Here is a 17,363-nt window from a genome sequence, read left to right on the forward strand (position 1 = left end):
TTTCTGGAGATCGCTCGCAGTTCTTTTGTTTCAAGGAGAGCTGCAAGCTATACTTCCGGCTTAGGCCTCAGTCTTCTGGGTCGGAGATTCAGCGGGTGGGCATAGTGATTTCCTTGCTACATGGAGACCCACAGGTCTGGGCATATGGGTTGCAGCCTGACTGTCCGTCGCTTAAAAGTGTTGGGCATGTTGTATGATGACCCTGACAAGACGGCCTCAGCCGATGCTCAGATTTCGATCCTTAAGAAGGGCGAAGGCCAGTTGAGGTTTACTGTACGGAGTTTCGGAGGTTGGCCCATGATACCCAGTGGAATGACCCAGCCCTGAGACACCAGTACCGAAGAGGTCTTTCTAACCAGATAAAGGACCAACTGGTACAATATCCCTTGCCTGATAGCTTGGATCAGCTCATGCAGTTATCCATCCGGGTGGATAGACGGCTGAGAGAGCGTAGGCTTGAAAGGGAGACTGAGATTTCCTTCCTTCCCAAGGGAACCTCAGACTCTGAGGAATTTTCTGAGGAGCCTATGCAGATTGGGGCTACCCGCCTCTCCTCGCGTGAGAAGACGCGGAGGAGACAGCAGGGGTTGTGTTTGTACTGTGGGAATAAAGGTCATGTGGTAGTATCATGCCCAGAAAAGCCGGAAAACTTCAGGGCCTGAGGGTGATGGGAAATAACCTGTCAGGCCAGAAGTCAGAATTTCCCAAGAAGACTTTTATCATTCCGGTGACCTTGAAGATCCTCGGTCAAACTGTCAAGACTGAGGCCTTTGTGGACAGTGGGGCCGACGGGGTTTTTATGGACCGCCAATTCGCCCTGAAACACTCTGTTCCCTTAGTACCCTTGGCATCGGAAATTGAGATTTGTGGGTTAAACGGGGAACCATTATCCCAAGGTAAAATTACCTCTTGCACTAGCCAGATTTCTTTGTTTATTGGAGCCACACACTCTAAAAAATTGTCCTTTTATGTGACTGTCTGTACTTTTGCCCCATTGGTGTTGGGGTTACCCTGGTTAAGGGCCCACAATCCTCAATTTGACTGGGTCTCTGGGGAGATTCTTAGTTGGGGTACTGATTGTTTCAGGAGTTGCTTGAGCCTTCCAGTCAGGCTCTCGCAGCTAAGTTTGCCAGGATTGCCAGGGTGTTATGCAGATTTTGCGGACGTGTTCTCCAAAAAAGTTGCAGAGGTACTACCTCCCCATCGCCCCTATGACTGTGCCATTGATTTGTTGCCAAATGCTAAGCTTCCCAAGAGCAGGTTGTACTCCCTGTCACGTCCTGAGACTCAGGCTATGGCAGAGTACATTCAGGAGAACTTGGCTAAGGGATTTATCAGACCTTCACAGTCTCCAGTTGGGTTGGGGTTCTTCTTCGTGGGTAAAAAGGACGATTCGTTGCGACCCTGCATCGACTTCAGGGAATTGAACCGTATCACGATTAAAAACTCATACCCACTGCCTCTCATTTCGGTCTTGTTTGACCAGCTTCGTACTGCCACCATTTTTTCTAAGATTGACCTACGCGGTGCGTACAATCTAATCCGAATAAGAGAGGGGGATGAATGGAAGACTGCCTTTAATACCCACTCAGGGCATTATGAATATTTGGTGATGCCTTTTGGGCTCTGTAATGCCCCGGCAGTCTTCCCGGATTTCATGAATGATGTGCTCAGGGAATATTTGGATAGATTCTTAGTTGTATACTTAGATGACATCCTAATCTTCTCCCATTCCCTGGAGGAACATCGGAAGCATGTACGCTTAGTCCTCCAGAAACTCAGAGACCACCGGCTTGGGGCGCAGCTGGAGAAGTGCGAATTTGAAGTTCAGCAAATCGCATTTCTAGGATATATTATCTCCCCAGAAGGTTTCCAAATGGAGGGTTCCAAGGTACAGGCAGTCCTGGATTGGGTGCAGCCCACTAGTTTGAAGGCGCTTCAGCGTTTCCTGGGCTTTGCGAATTTTTATAGACGATTTATCGCTGGATTTTCGTCTATAGTGGCGCCCTTGGTGGCACTCACAAAGAAAGGGGCGGATGTTGCTCACTGGTCTTGTGAGGCTAAAGCGGCTTTTGCCCGTCTCAAAAGGGCATTTGTTTCGGCCAAGGTGCTGCGACACCCAGATCCAGAGCGTCCTTTTGTGGTGGAGGTGGATGCCTCTGAGATGGGTATTGGGGCAGTGCTCTCTCAGATGGGAGTGTCTGATAATCGCCTTCATCCCTGTGCTTACTTTTCCCGTAAATTTTCGCCTGCCGAGATTAATTATGACGTGGGTAACCGGGAATTGTTGGCTATTAAGGATGCACTCGAGGAGTGGAGACACTGGCTTGAGGGGGCTAAGTTTGTGGTCTCAATTCTCACTGACCATAAAAATCTGGCATATTTAGAGTCAGCGAAGCGTCTCAATGCCAGGCAGGCACGATGGGCTTTGTTTTTTGCTCGCTTTAATTTTTTGATAACATATCGCCCTGGGTCAAAAAACATCAAGGCTGATGCGCTCTCGCGGAGTTTTGCTCCAATCCAGGAGACCACCGAGGAGCCGTTGCCCATTGTTTCCCCATCATGTATTAAAGTGGGCATTACCAGGACCTCTTATCATTAGTCCTTAGAGCACAGGAGCAGGCTCCTCCAGACCTTCCGGTAGGTCTTTTGTTTGTGCCTCCTAGGTTAAGACAGCGAGTGTTCCTGGAATTCCATGCCAAGAAGTCGGCAGGTCACCCGGGTATTGCCAGAACTCGGGAGTTGCTATCTAGGGCGGTGTGGTGGCCCTCGGTGGCTAAGGATGTGGATCAGTGGGTTCGGGCATGTGACATCTGTGCCCGAAATAAGACTCCTAGAGGGGTTCCTGTTGGCCCATTACATCCACTCTCTATCCCATCTAAGCCATGGACCCACATTTCAATGGATTTTGTGGTGGACTTGCCCAAATCCTCGGGGATGACAGCCATCTGGGTTGTCGTTGACAGGTTTTCGAAGATGGCGCACTTCGTTCCACTGGTTGGGCTGCCATCAGCCAGACGCCTGTCTGAATTATTTATGCTGCATGTTGTGCGTCTCCATGGGTTGCCACTTGATGTGGTCTCTGACCGCGGATCCCAGTTTTTGGCCAAATTCTGGAGGGCATTTTGTTCCGATCTCCAGATTTCTGTCAGCTTGTCGTCAGGCTACCATCCGCAGTCTAATGGGCAGACTGAAAGGGTGAACCAGTCCTTGGAGCAGTTCCTCAGGTGTTATGTCTCCAAGTGTCAGACTGACTGGGTTGCTCATCTGTCCATGGCGGAGTTTGCCTATAACAACGCGGCTCACTCTGCTACAGGGATCTCTCCCTTCCTTTGTGTGTATGGGCATCATCCTAAGGCCAATTCTTTTGACCCCCTGGACTCCACGCCTGGTGGTTCCTCTGTGGTTTCGGTCCTTAGAGGTATTTGGCGGAAAGTGAAGAAAGCCCTTGTGTCTGTGTCATTAGTGACCAAAAGGGTTTTTGATAAGCGGAAAAGACCCTGCAGCTTCAAATTAGGAGACTTCGTCTGGTTGTCTACCAAGAATTTGAAGTTGAGACAGCCATCTCATAAGTTAGGGCCCCGGTTCATCGGCCCTTATAAGATCACCAGGGTTATCAATCCGGTGGCATTTCAGTTAGATCTGCCCCATTCTTTGGGTATCAATAAAACATTTCATTGTTCCCTTTTAAAACGGGCGATTAGTAATCCTTCTTCCAGTGGAAGACCTTCCCCTCTTCTGATACGTGGCCAGAGGGAGTTTGTTGTTGAAAGGATTCTTGACTCCAAGGTGGTTCGGGGTCGGCTGTCATTTTTGGTGCACTGGAAGGGGTATGGCCCGGAGGAGCGGTCGTGGGTGCGCAGTTGTGATCTTCATGCCCCCAGACTGATACGCTCTTTCTTCTCGCAGTTCCCCGATAAACCCGGTGGTAGGGGTTCTTTGACCCCTCGTCAGAGGGGGGGTACTGTTAGGGTCTCCTGCCCTGTGCTGCCACGTCGTCATGGCAACCGGGAGACAAGTGCTAGTGGTGTAACCTGAGCGCAGCTGATACTCCGGTTCGTGTCTCTTGCTGTGCAGTGGTTATAGGCTCTGTGCACGGCAGGGGATCCGGTGCTGGTTTTTGTGCTCACAGTCTGTGAGGTCTGAGTGGGGCGTGGACAGCACCTGCTTTATAAGGCCTCTTTTCAGGGTAAGCAGATGCTGCTGAATCTTTGTTGGTTAGTCAGTTCATGAAAGTTAGCCAGTACTTTGTAGCTTTGTATTTGTTTGTTGCTTACTGCAAATAGGCCTGGGGATTTGGTATTACACTCTGCCAATCCAGACCTAGCAGTAAGACTGGAGTCAGTCGTTTAGCTTGCTGGGGTTCTGTTACTACTCTGTGAACTTAGCAAGTTTGCGGCTGTATTCTAAGACTTGCCTGTCTAATCCTGTCTCACTGTGCTAGGTGTCAGGGGTCAGTTTAGTGGCAGTAAGCTAAAACCTGTGCACTGCAAGTGAGAATTAGGATTGTGGAGATTCTCCTTGTGTCTATCATTCCATCTCTGACCAAGGAGTTTACTGCCACACCCGTTGGTAACCCTTTAGGGTTTTGCTGTTGCCCTTAGCAACAACATTTCGGGTTCTCTACGTATTAAAACACAACATCTTGCTTTTCCATCTGAGCAGTTCTAATACAAGGGAGATACCCAGTTCCTTAGCCTCTGGGCTTCTCTGTTCACTTTGTGTGTATTTTGTTACCCTATCACCTTCTGTGTACATTATGTCATATCCCCCAGTTTGTCTGTGAGTCCATCTGTTTTGCATAACAGTTCAAACACCAGTACATTCCTGCAGACACTGGAGTGCATAACAGTTCTGACACCAATACTTTCCTGCAGGCACTGGTGTGCATAACATATTTTCATCAAAATGTATCTTTAACTGTGCCATTCCTCTGTAAGTGTGTTTCATGAGGCACCGATGACCACTGCTTGGAATTGGTACCTCCTGAAACTCACTTACATATACTGATGCCGCACGGGATGCTGACATCACAATACCCCAATGTCCATCTTGCAGGACACACTGGTGTCCTGCCACACACAGGGGGGTGGGGGTTAGGCAGAAGGGTATGGGTTAGGCACATAGATGGGGAGGTTAGGGTTAGACAATGAAGTGGGGAGGGTTAGGTTTAGGCAGTGGGGAAGGGAGGGTTAAATTTAGGCACCACACCAGAGGGTTAGGGTTAGGGTTGGCACCACCAGGGAGGGTTAAGTTTAGGCACCCATAATGGAGAGTTAGGGTTAGGGTAGGGGGCAGAGGAGGGTTAGGGTTCTTTAGAGGGGGCTATCAGATTTCTGATGGACGTTTTTGTGCCTTGGGTGAGAGGGATCTCTGTCTGATCCCATTTACCACTGGTAGAAGCTTGCAGTTGGATTATTGCTATCCCACAGTAAAAATGAGCCAATCTTCTGTATGTGGAAGTACACATAGGACCGGCCAGATTGAATTCTGTCCTCAGGTCTTTTAAACAGAAGGATATGCCAGGGATTAGAACTGTTACATTGCAGGCTTCCTCTGACTAAGCCTGGATGGGTGTTTAGTAGCAATAACTCCAACATGAACAGTGAATGGAGTCATGCAGTCCCTGTGCTCAGCTGCCCCGCAGCCCTTGCATGCTCGCTTCACCCACTCCATCATCAGGAGAGATAATGTACAGCTCCTCTTGTAATAAAGCTTTGCTTTCACAGAATAGCTCATATGGGGTAATTCTGAGTTAATCGCAGCAGGAACTTTGTTAGCAGGTGGGCAAAACCATGTGCACTGCAGGGGAGGCAGATATAACATGTGCAAAGAGAGATAGATTTGGGTGTGGTGAGTGAACTCTGCAATCTAAATTGCAGTGTAAAAATTTAGCAGCCAGTATTTACCCTGCACAGAAACAAAATAACCCACCCAAATCTAACTCTCTCTGCAAATGTTATATCTGCCCCCCCCCCCCCGCCCCCTGCAGTGCACATGGTTTTGCCCAACTGCTAAAAAATTTCCTGCTGCGATCAACTTGGAATTACCCCTTATTGGCCAGAGCACTACCGGGACCAGTCCACTTTGATAAGTAAAGGTCTAGATCGAGCACCACTGGACAGGCAGTGGAGTACAACACAGCCACATTCCGTACAGCTGGGCAGTGCACGAATTAGTTACAGGCCGGGACAGCAGTCGTGATGGTGATGGTCCCGCCGGCAGTTGAACTTCATTAAAAAAATGCAGATGGCTGGAGCTTGTCAGCTTGCATGGGGTGCCCCTGAAATGGGTGGGGGGCCTGCGGTAACGTATACCCTGCCTCCCTCCTTTTAATACAGCTCTGTGGTTACCTACCTGCACTAGAAGATTACTTCTTTTGTGAGCTCTTTTCTTTCCTTTCTCTGTCATCCTAAAGGGTAAATTAATCAGATTGATAAATTAGAAAAGGTTGGCTATTTGTGATGCACTTATATCCATTAAGAACAAATAATTTGTTTTAAAATTCTATCTTTATTCATATTTTGAAACAGCTTAATCAAAGTTTGAACTTGCATTATTGGAGAATGCACAGTTGAGTCACATTATTACGACCACCACCTAATAGCCAGTATAAGCGCCATGTGCAGCTCTGAAGCAGCTAGATAGGCTGAACCTCCATATTAGACACACATCTGGTAGCCCCCAGGTTCATTTTGACAGTGGGCTGCTCTACTGTAGTGAGTCAATCGGCCCTCACGCACCTTCATAGCAGACGTTCACCACATCAATGGCACGTGGTGCTCCGCAGTTTCAACGTTGGTTATTTGCAATAGTGCCATTTGTCCAGTCATGATACCCCGTCACCACAGCAGCATGTGAACAGCTCACAAACTGCGCTGTTCCAGAAATGCTGCCAGCCTTGACCCGAAAGCCGATAATAATCAGTTTTTGCAACTCAGATAAATCGCCCCTTCTACCCATGACAGAAAGAGTGATGTGTGTGCAGACGGCCTATCGCACACCTTATATACCCACCGAAGCAGCGCACAACATGTGACGTACTACATGGCTATGCACTGCCAACGTCAAATGTAGGAGGTGGTCATAATAATGTGACTCAACTGTATATTTAAAATGAAAGTACTAAATCAAAGATGAAAAGAATCTTCCTACATATGGAGCCGCGCTCATCTGAGGCGGCTCCATTGCAGGCATGCGCTCCCGGCGTGACTAGGCGATCCGACCACTGGGAGTGCACAGAGACGCTCTTCCATTCACTAGAATGGAGCACGTCTCCATCAAAGTCTCCGTCACGGACGTGCGTGCGCCCCGGATGGAGATGCTCTCCCATTCTAGTGAACGGGGCGCGTCTCCGCCCGCCTGGACAGAAACGCTGTAGTTGTTAGGAACAGACGGAACCACAACTAGTATGGCTCCATCTGTACCTCTATGTCTGTCTGAGTTTTCCCAGTTTTGTTCTAATTGTAAATCGCAACGTAATATGCTGAGCTATAAAAAGCCCCTTTCACACTTTCAATGCCGTCCCCCACTCGGGAATTGGAAACGGTTTCTTCCCGGGTGCAATCCGACATTGGACCCTAAGATCTGGCTTCCTGACCCGGCAATATGTAGCGGTGGGGAGGCAGAGCTGACATCAGGGGCAGGGCGGGGTGGTACTGGGAGATTAGCTGATCTCCGCGCCGCCTCTCCCTATGTAGTGAACGGGTCCCAGGTCGCATCGACTCTGTAACCCATTCACACTGCCACTGACCCAGTATTCAACCAGAGAATAACCCTTCTTATAACCTGGGTTGAATTACCTGGTCAGGCGAGCCAGGATTTCTCCATGGGCCCTTTCACATCGCACACTGACCCGTGTAGACTCGGCAATATAAGGGGTCGATCGATACCAGGTTATTTGTGTGATGTGAAAGCGGTAGAAGAAACTGTTAATAAATAATAAATAAATAAAGTGATAAAGGCAAGAATATTAGCTTTGTTTTTAGGACTGGGTAGTTTATCTCTTTGTAGACAAAAAACATATAAGTTAGTAATTCTTATAGGATTTATTCATTTATTACATGTATTTTTGTAAAGGATCTTCAATAGTTACTAATTCTTGGGACACAGATTCATAGCTGGACACTAAGGCCCTCATTCCGAGTTGATTGCTCGCTAGCTACTTTTTGCAGTCATGCAAACGTATAGTCGCCGCACACGGGAGAGCGTATTTTTCGCTTTGCAAGTGTGCGATCGCATATGCAGCTGAGCGGTACAAAAAGTTTTTTGCAGTTTCCGAATAGGTCTGAACTTACTCAGCCCTTGTGATCACTTCAGCCTGTCCGATCCCGGAATTGACGTCAGACACCCGCCCTGCAAACGCCTGGACACGCCAGCTTTTTCCCTACCACTCCCAGAAAAGGGTCAGTTGACACCCATAAACGCCTTCTTCCTGTCAATCTCCTTGCGATCGGTTGTGCGAATGGATTAATCGCTAGAAGTACTGCACAGCAATGATGCTGTTTGTACCCGTACGATGTGCGTGCGCATTGCAGTGCATATGCATGCACAGTAGTAACCTGATCGCTGCGCTGAGAAAAACGGCAGCGAGTGATCAACTCGGTATGAGGGCCAAATGCGGCTGCAGATACAATTTTTGACTCAGAGGCAGGGGCTGGCTGGGTAGGGGGGCAGGGTGCCATCTGCGCCCCAGACCAGTATAATTTAGGTGTTCCTGGGCCACATGACTGTAGATTCCCTGAGAAAAACTGGGCCGTTGCCAGCCAGCCCCTGCTCAGAGGATGTGCAAAAATACACATGCCCCTGCACATCTTAAACCCTATTCGCGAACTGGTTTGCCACAAATGTGCAAGCCAATTTACCAGTGACTTTATGCACTTATAAAAATTCAGGTGTATAAATGACTGAACACACACTGCTTCAATAGGTTACAATAACTTTATATCATATCAAAATGTATTTCATACATACAAAGACAATTCATTACATTTAATGTCAATTAATGAACGGCATCCAATGCTATACATAAAAATCAATCACGTGTCCGCACTGCAGTAGTGGTGCATGTATGCATGTATGTATGCATGCATGTATGTATGTATGTATGTATGTATGTATGCGCAGTTTACCAATAATCGGGAAAACATCAGCACAGGGTAAAACTATGAATCAGGCCATGGTTTTTAGTTTACATAGTTATCAGAAGTTTGTTGGTATTGGAATTAGAATGTTTCTATTTGACATAACTATTGATATATACATTCCTATTTGTGCGCTTCATTATATTTGCAACAATGTAATTGAAGAAGCGAATGAATGAAGGTGTTATGGTTAGAAGAAACAGTTATTAACAGTTAAAAATAAATGATTACAACTTAAAAACATAGCAATTATTACCCACAAAATCTATCAGTAAATAGACTATCAACATTATTATCAGGGCCAGCTCTAGGCACATTCGACACGTGCGGCCGTGTAGAGCGCCACCCTCAATGGGGCACACCAATTTCTCACCTCCATATTTGCTCATGGGTCCATCTCCAGCTCTAATTCCCCATGCTCTCAGCCCCCTCCACGTGCACCATGCCTCTCACCCCCCATCCCTCTCTCAGCAGCAGCGATCTCTCTCTGCTTTCCCCGCTATGCACCCCCATTCCTTGGCTCTAACCAGCAGCAGCAACTACCCCCGCCCTGCTCTCCCCTCTCTGCGCCCCATCTGCTCCCCGAAAACTGTACTTCCCCCTCCCACAGCTCTCCCCGTTCTGAAACTGCTGGCTCCCGGTGCTGGCTGTCACACTGCCGAGTCTCCTCCCCAAGACACCGGCAGTGACAGCACAGGATGCACGGGGGATCCTCAGGCTGCTCTGGCTTGCTGTCTGCCGGAGTCTGCCCGGATCGCCCCACTCTGCGGCTCCCCCTCCTCTGCTCTCCCCGTTCTGCAACCCCTGGTCCCCCGCTGCGGTCCGATCTGGTATCGGGCTGACTCTAGCGGCTGCTGTACAGCTCCCATGGACCGCTGATGCCAGGGCTCCTCTTCTGTGTGTATCCTGGCCTGCCTGCATGCTGCTGGAGGAAGACTCTGGTGTGCGTCGGTGAGCAGCTCTACAATGGCCGGGTAAATGTACTTGGCACTCTTTGGTGGGCATGTGTATCTGGCACTGTTTTGGGGGCATATGTATCTGGCACTGTTTGGGGGGCATGTGTATCTGGCACTGTGGGGCATAAAATGCGTATCTGGCACTGTGGGGCATATAATTTGTATCTGGCACTGCTGAGGGCATATGTGTATCTGGCACTGTTGGGGGTAAAGAATGTGTATTTGGCACTACTGGGGGCGTTTGTGTATCTGGCACTGCACTGCTGGGGTCCTTATGTGTCTGACATTATACTGTAGACATTATGTGTAAGGAACACTACTGTGGGTGTTATGTGTAAGGCTACTAATTGTGTGCGAAAATATCTTTATTCATAGTTTGATTAAATAAAGTTGCAAGGTCACGCCCACTTTGCCAGGAGCGTGCGCACTTTGACATTTTCTTGCTTAGAATGCTAGTAGGCCTATAGCCAGCCTTGATTATTATTATTATTATTATTATTATGATCTCTAGGTCACAACATCTTCATCCATTAAATTAACAAAAACCCAGAAAACTGTTGTAAAACACCTTCATCCGCTCACCTGTTCAGTTGTTGTAAGACACTGCAGTATGTCACGATCCGGGTATCTGGACGCCATTACTTGCCTTTTAGAAGTCTCCTGAGGCTGGCTCCGCGTTCCAGGGCCAGATTCCATCTGTAATACTGATGTCCACATTCTGCATCCCTCTCCTGTCACCCTGAGACGCTGTCACAGCGGCGCCATGTTTACTTTCTGAATGGCGTCTTCCGTTCTCCACGGCCACCGCCGCCGTTCCTGTGTTCCAGTATACAGGTTATCAGAGTGGCGCCTCATGCCAGCCGCGGCCTCCGCTGTCGTCCGCGTGGTTCTAGTGTGCAGTCATCAGTCTGGCATCTCCTGTCCTCTGCGGCCGGCGCCACCATTGCTGCTAAGTTTCCACATGGATTACCAAACCAACTTTCCGTCCAAGTACCAACATGGGAGCAGCCATGTTGGATTCTCTCACATGTTCAATCTCCACCAATCCGCTGCTCCACTGAAATCTGCATAATTGCCTAGCCAATCCCTTCCTTGCTGCAGGTATAAGTATCCTGTGCCTGAGCAAGGAAGGCGTCAGTGCTTTGGTTGTCAAACCTAGTTCCAGTCTCTCTCTCCTGTGGTTGTTTTCCAGGTTCCAGCTCCTGTCTCCAAGCTTCGACAAAAGAGACCTGCTCCAGTCTACCACCTGCGGTGCAGCCTGTCTCTGCAGTCCTCTGTGACTCCTCAATTACAAGCTGCAGATTCACCTGCTTCCAGCACTCAGCTTCCAGCAGGGATCAGCTCCTCTTAAAGTGCCGGTACCACTTGTCCAGCATCCACTCCGTGTCTACATCTGACTGGTTCCAACCAGTACCCACATCAGTCACTTCATCTACAGCAGTCCAGCTTTCCGTGGAACATCAGCTGGTATGATCCTGGGCTATTCCCACTACTACAGTCGGGCCTGGTAAGGACTTTCCATCTAGAGGACAATAAGAACTGTACCCATACTACCAGAGCCCTGTGGCCATTGCTATCCTGTTGTTCCCAGGAACTGTGTTATATAACTGCTGATTTTACGTTTTTCTTTTATTACTGCTGTGTTGCATGGAGTTTGTCAAATAAACATAATTGACTTTTATCTTGGTTGTCGTGGTCACACCTTCGGACAATCTTCCTACGTGTAACTTACATGTCCAGGGGTCTGATACAACCTCCCAGGTTTCACTATATCTCAGCCCCTACAACTGAGCCTGCCTCCCGTCAGCTCAGGCCCTCAGTTGTGACACAGTATGCTGTATGGATTGCACATACTGTAATTATGAGCCAACCAAACATCAGTTTGGACTAAACCTCATATAGTCTGAGGATTGTCCTGTATACCTTAACCATAAGCATCTTAACACTTAAATAATAAATAAAGACACGGAGACATGAATTTGGCAGAAAAACTGTTACTGTAGCTATTAATTTAAATGAACTAATAACTGCGTGAATAATTATTTTAAAGTATGGTGGCCCAAAAGAACGAATAAAACAACCCCAACCCATGAACAAAACCTATCCTATAAAACTGAAGTAAACCATCCAAACACACAATAGGTATCCGCTCCACCTCCATTGTGACTACCCACCCATGAAGGTGATGAGGCTGCCCCCGTAAAGGTGGTCCAGCAGATGTATACCAGTCAACGAAGGTGAGCGCACCTAAAACCAACCACCAAACGACCTCCAAGCAACTTCTTTAATCCAACAAACAGGTAACTTGCCGTTCTTTCCCGCCACAACATAACCGTGACAGCACTTATCACAAAATAGCCAACGAAAACAACAACAAATTTACCCCATCAATTAGGGAGGGAGGGTGGGACGATTAAAGCAAAAGAGGCTGACCCAGACCCTTCACCAAGCTCAAAGCCCTTCTTTGCCCACCCCCCAACCTTAACTCCCATAGATTACAAGAATACTCCCATAATGCCTTACTGTCCTGCCCCCAGCCTAATGAGGTTTAACTAATTTTCCCAAACCTCATATAGTCTAAGGATTGTCCTGTATACCTTAACCATAACCATCTTAACACTTAAATAATAAATAAAGACACGGAGACTTGAATTTGGCAGAAAAACTGTTACTGTAGCTATTTATTTAAATTAACTAATTATTGATGAATCTTTATTTTAAAGTATGGTGGCCCAAAAGAACGGCTAAAACAACCCTAACCCATGAACAAAACCTATCCTATAAAACTGAAGTAAACCATCCAAACACACGATAGGTAACAGTTCCACCTCCATCTGGACTACCCACCCGTGAAGGTGATGAGGCTGCCCTCATGAAGGCGGTCAACAGATGTATACCAGTCAACGAAGTTGAGCGCACCTAAAACCAACCACCAAACGACCTCCAAGCAACTTCTTTAATCCAACAAAAAGTTAATTTGCCGTTCTTTCCCACCAACAGCGAAGTTCTGCTCAACAGAAACTACGCTCCGTCACCATACCCCTAACCCAAAGAACACCCCTGAAAAACATATCCTCAAGAAATATAAACAATCCTTCTCCAGTCAAGTGTACCCCATCTGGCCTAAATAAGTAAAAACACCGGAACTTGATCTGTTGGTGCCAAACCACAGCACCACCTTGAGCCACCACAAATTTAGCTACCGCGGAATTGACCTTCTGTCTAGCTACATTGATTGCTTTACAATCCGCCACTCCTCACCAACACAAACGAGGCACCATACAAGACCAAATTAGCTTGATGCCCAGCCAAGTGCTTGCAATCTCCCACAAATCTTGCACCATGACCAACCGAAAATTCACTGCCTTCCTTTTTCCTAGGTCATTCCCACCTAAGTGAATCACCACCATTTTGGGCAGACCAAACCGTCTAACCTGCTCCAGAAGTTTGACTTTCAGATCATGCCACAGCATACCCCTCACTCCTATCCACCGCACATCTGCCGACCTAACAAAGCTAGGAGCCTCCTCTGAAGCCATAAGCTCAGCTGCCCAAAAAATATAGGAGTGACAAATCACCCAAATAATACATTTATCCTCCCGCCAACCTATAAGGGAAAGACAGACAATAAATGTAATTACTTAGGTAAATATCAAACTTAGACCAGAAAAGGAACCAAGAACTAAAACTATGAGGATCTGCCAAAAAGAAAAATGAATTGAGGAATATGAATTTCCTCTCAGACAAGCTTCAGGCCAATCAAAGCAACAGAAAGAAACAACAGGAACAGTCAAAATAAGAAAAAGGTGGTGGGAGGGGGTGGGGGGATGTTAGGGGGTGGGTGAGTGTGGGGGGGGAACACACAGAGAAATCAGCTGGAGGTGAAACGTAAAAATTAGATTTCAATTAGCCAAGTTAATGTTAATAAGCCGATTCAGTCCATCAGTTTCAGGCAAAAAATCGTCAAAGAACTCCAGACCCCCCTGCCAGCAGTGGCGAGTAGCTAGCCATCCGAGTAGGGAGGACAGGGGAGACAAACAAGACAGAATGGACACAATGAACTGAAACAAACAAACTTTTAATATGAACAGCAACGTGCTTATGCAACAGCGGGCCAAATGTAACGCTTGTAACTACCCGACTTCCAACAGCCCAAAGCCTTAAATCCAGCCACTGGAAACCCTGCCGATGCTGCAGAAGTGGTGGCCCCAATTCTAAATGAATGCGAACCAAAATCCCTAGGGGAGAGGCCCAAACTGGACAGGCAGCGTGGCATCATCCAAGTAAATTGGTATTTTGTTAATGGCAACCTGTCATATGCAGCAGCCAAGACCCGTCTTTCGAGGGCCTCACTTCCAGGTATCGATTAGCCAATGCCACCGGACAACATTCTCCACTACCCGATGGTGCCAAAGTGTCTCAATGGACTTTACCCAACTGATCAGTTTTGGAGAGGCGCAGCCTGCACAGCACAGACCCCACTACTATAACATACGAACGCCGCATAATGGTATCTGTCCTTTTAGAAGCTGCGACCAACTCAGAGGCCCTAAATGCTCCATGAAACACCATGGAAAAAGCCAATCCAAATAAAAGCGCTTCAAATCGTGAGTCTGCCACCTCCGCCACTGCTCCAATGATGGAAGGAAGCAGGGATGCATTGATAGGGTGCATCCTATCAGGAGGCACGGGCGCCGAGCGTGCCCAACCTTTAAGAGCACTCGTTAGAAGGAAACTCTTCGTAAAATCCGGAACACTCTTTAACTTTGAGAAAAAGGATATCCCAGCAAGGTACAGAGATACCACTGCTCTCGATCTACCCGTTACGTAAAGCTGCCACACGAAGTACAGCAACAACCTTTGACCCTGCTTACCTCTAGGCCCTTGGTCATGGGGAAATTCTTCCCACTCCTTCAAGGCCTGACGGTATCTCTTGAGAGTGGTTGGGGCCAAAGATAGCTAGCCAATCCAGTCTGCCTCGACCTGCCAAACATAAAAAGTACAGGGCAAATCCACTGAATCAGCCTCCGGGGCCAATAAACGGAACCTATCCCACTGCTCTCTTGACAACGCATCAGCGATCCAATTATCGACCTTGGGAACATGCTGAGCCTGAAACAGGATATTACAGCGCATGCAAGTCAGCACTAGCTTCGACAATACCCGCAGGACTTGCAGGTCCTTAGCTCTCTGAGTGTTAACCGCGTGCACGACTCCCAAATTATCACAACAAAAGAGAATACTGCGATTGTGAAGCCGCTCCTCTCGAACCTCCAAGGCAACCATGATGGGAAAAAGCTCCAGCAACAACAGGTCACTAGTCAGCCCCTCCTTTGACCAAGACTCAGGCCACGATGCCGCGCTCCAAGCCCGCGCAGATAACAGCTGAACCCCGATGAGCCCGCCGCATCCGTGACCAGCTGCAATTCGAAGCTGTCAATGAGTGGGGCCATCCAGATCAGCACATCATTAAACTCTGCTAAAAATGAAACCCACACAGATAGGTCCCTCTTGATATCAGCAGATAAGTGGACAAAATGATGCGATCTGGACACCCCAGCTATGGACCGCTCCAACTTCCGACAAAAAACTCTGCCCATGGGAATCACTCTACAGGCAAAGTTCAGCAGCCTTAACAGGGATTGGGCCTCCCGCAAAGTCACCTTACGCTGCGCCAAGCACCACGCTATGGACTCCCAAAGCTTCTCAACCTTGTCCTGAGAAAGTCGGCAAGTACTTGCAATAGTATCGATTTCGATACCCAGGAGAGACAGACAAGAGAGAGGCCCCTCCATTTTGTCTTCGGCCACAGGTACGCCAAATTGCCTCAACAATGCACGCAGCGAGAACAACAGTTCACCACAATGTAGAGAATCCGTGGGCCCCATACACAGGAAGTCGTCAAGATAATGTACTATCCCACAATCCACGCAAGAAAATTCCACACACCAATGTAAAAAGGTACTGAACCTTTCAAAAAAGGAGCATGAAACGGAACACCCCATAGGCAAGCACTTGTCTATGAAGTATTCCTTCCCGACGCAGAAACCCATGAATCTGAACGACTCCGGGTGTAATTGAAGTAAACGGAAGGCCGATTCGACATCAATCTTAGCCATGAGGGCCCCGGGGCCACAGCCCGTACCATTCCAAGTGCATCCTCAAAAGACTGATAAACACCGAACAATATTCTGGTGGAATAGCATCGTTAACAGTGGACCCCAATGGATAAGACAAATGCTGAATGAGCCGAAACTTCCCTGGGGCCATTTTGGGCATCACATCCACTTGTGAAATGATTAAATTCTTCAATGTTGGCAGTGCAAAGGGGCCCACCATTCTATCCAGTCGCACCGCCTGCTCGACCTTTTCCCGATGTACCACAGGAAAATCTCGAGCAGATCGCAGGTTCCTAGAGGCCCGAACCAGAACCTCACCTTCCACCTGCAACTGAAAACCCGACGTAAAACCATCAGGCAGAAAATTTGCGTTGTCCCTGTTTGGATACCACCCCAACCATTTGCGCATGGTCTCCATATGTATTGGGGTTGGCGCCCTAGTTAGTGGCAACCCTGTCGGCGGTCTTGCCGGCTGTGCGCCCAGCAGCCTTAGCTTCCTGATGTCCAAATCGAAAGCAATTGGATGCGGGGTGGGATCCATTACAGCGCAAACAGAGGTGTTGAAAATGACACCGTTGACCAAGGGAGCACGCAGAATTGTTAAATGCAAAGCATTTCCCTTTGGCGTAGCCTGCGATTCTGACTGGCCCATTCCCCAGAGGCGTCTCTGGGATGAGCAACGGACACCCCTTTTGCGGCCTGCTTCATATCCTGCGCTCTCGTGACCCGAAGCCATACCCCACCACATCCCTGCACCCGAAGTCAATGATGTGCAGGCAATCATGTTTATGTTGAAACTGCTTATCATAATGCAGCCACGTATCGTCCTTAGACTGACGCTGCATGTTGTGGACGAGGTGTATGTACCTGATCACATTGACGTGCTCCTCAGGCCAATCCTCCAAATAGCATGCTGCAAACACGCAGAAGCCCACCAACCAATTGTCGCAAGATCAGAATGCCTCCGCGCCTATACCGCCCTTCGCACGCGCTTCGCACACGCTTCCTTACCTTCTCTTTTGGCATCGTCCGTCAGCATGAAAAGTTCAACGTATTCTCCCAGTTGAATCTTTTTCCTGCAACTCTCCTGCAGACCCTGCAAGACCGCTGTGTAATAGCAGTGAACTACACCCGGCAAATTACAC

The 17,363-nt window shown here is 48.1% G+C and overlaps 1 long non-coding RNA gene across 1 annotated transcript in view; it reads left to right on the forward strand.

Moving 5' to 3' along the window:
- LOC134956786 (uncharacterized) overlaps nt 1–11,780 on the forward strand; it is a 160,035-nt gene extending 148,255 nt beyond the window's left edge. The window contains exon 4 of the long non-coding RNA XR_010186172.1: nt 11,292–11,780. This is a non-coding gene — a long non-coding RNA (uncharacterized LOC134956786). The remainder of the gene's footprint in view (nt 1–11,291) is intronic.
- The last annotated feature ends 5,583 nt before the right edge of the window (nt 11,781–17,363 follow it).

The sequence above is a fragment of the Pseudophryne corroboree genome, chromosome 9 (assembly GCF_028390025.1).
Source record: "Pseudophryne corroboree isolate aPseCor3 chromosome 9, aPseCor3.hap2, whole genome shotgun sequence".
NCBI lineage: Eukaryota > Metazoa > Chordata > Amphibia > Anura > Myobatrachidae > Pseudophryne > Pseudophryne corroboree.